A 1,196-nucleotide genomic window follows, 5' to 3' on the forward strand; every position below is an offset into this window, starting at 1 on the left:
CAACGCATTGCAGAATGATGTGGACGATATCCAGCCTCTCTTGCAGTTCCTTAGAGTAGAACCACTCGACAAGTATTCTACCTGGCTGACATATGTCAAGAAGTGAAACCTCTCTCCTCCTCCTCCCTCCTCTCTCCTCCTGCTCCTGCTTCTCCTGCTCCTCCCTTTTCCTCCCTCCTGCTCCTGCTCCTGCTCCTGCTCCTGCTCCTGCTCCTGCTCCTGCTCCTGCTCCTGCTCCTGCTCCTTCTCCTGCACCTCCTCCTCTTCCTCCTCCCCTTCCTCTCTCTCCCTCTCTCTCCTCCTGCTGGACTCCCTCGATGCCGGGGCTGTGCATGCGCTACTGTGAGCCGCTGGCAGCAGCAGCGGCGGCAGAAGAAGAACAAGAGGAGGTAGAGGTCGAGGTTGAGAGAGCAGCTGAGCGTGAGGAGTAGTAGGCGTGAGGAGCAGTAGGCTGGTAGAGGCTGGCAGACTCAGTCCTCGCTCCCTCAGCCTCTCTTGCTCGGCTTGTCTCCTGATAGATAAGGACGAGCAGATCAGAAATCAAGAGATGAATGTACGAGTGATCCAACGTGAAAGACTACAATCCGGAAGAAGAGTAAACAACTGCATTCACCAGGATGTTGATAGAGGAGCTACTTTGGGTCATGTAGTGAATGTCATACTGTCGCATGATCCACCCTTGTCAGAGCACGCTCGTCGTGCAATGATTTCCTTTCCTACACTGATCCCTTTCCTTCCTACCTGCTTCTTGCTCCCTCCTTCTCTCTACTTGCTTCCTCTCTCTCCCTCGTACTCTCGTCTCCTTCCCTCTTTAGTCTCCCACACTTGTACTTCTGCCATTCTCTCTCAAACTTCTCTCTCTCCCTCCCTCCCTCCTTCTCTCTTCCCCTTCTCTTCGTTGACTAGCTCTCATCCCGACCATGTTCGTATCACCCCGGATCTCCAGCTCCTCTTTCACCTTATGAGCCTCCACTCCTCCCTCCCCACCCCTCTGATTGTCCGTACCCACCCCTCTCTTCCCCTCGCGTCTGGATAACTTCTCCGCTACACCACCCCCTGCTCTGACTCTTTTCTGATGACCCCTACCCTCCCCCGGCTCATCTCTGTATTCCTTGCCACATCACCCACCCCTCTCTTCCCCTCGCGTCTGGTCCACCTCCCTTCCCCGGCCATCTCCTCGCGTCTGATGAGCTGGA

Source organism: Guillardia theta (assembly GCF_000315625.1).
Source record: "Guillardia theta CCMP2712 unplaced genomic scaffold GUITHscaffold_352, whole genome shotgun sequence".
In the NCBI taxonomy this organism is placed as follows: domain Eukaryota; class Cryptophyceae; order Pyrenomonadales; family Geminigeraceae; genus Guillardia; species Guillardia theta.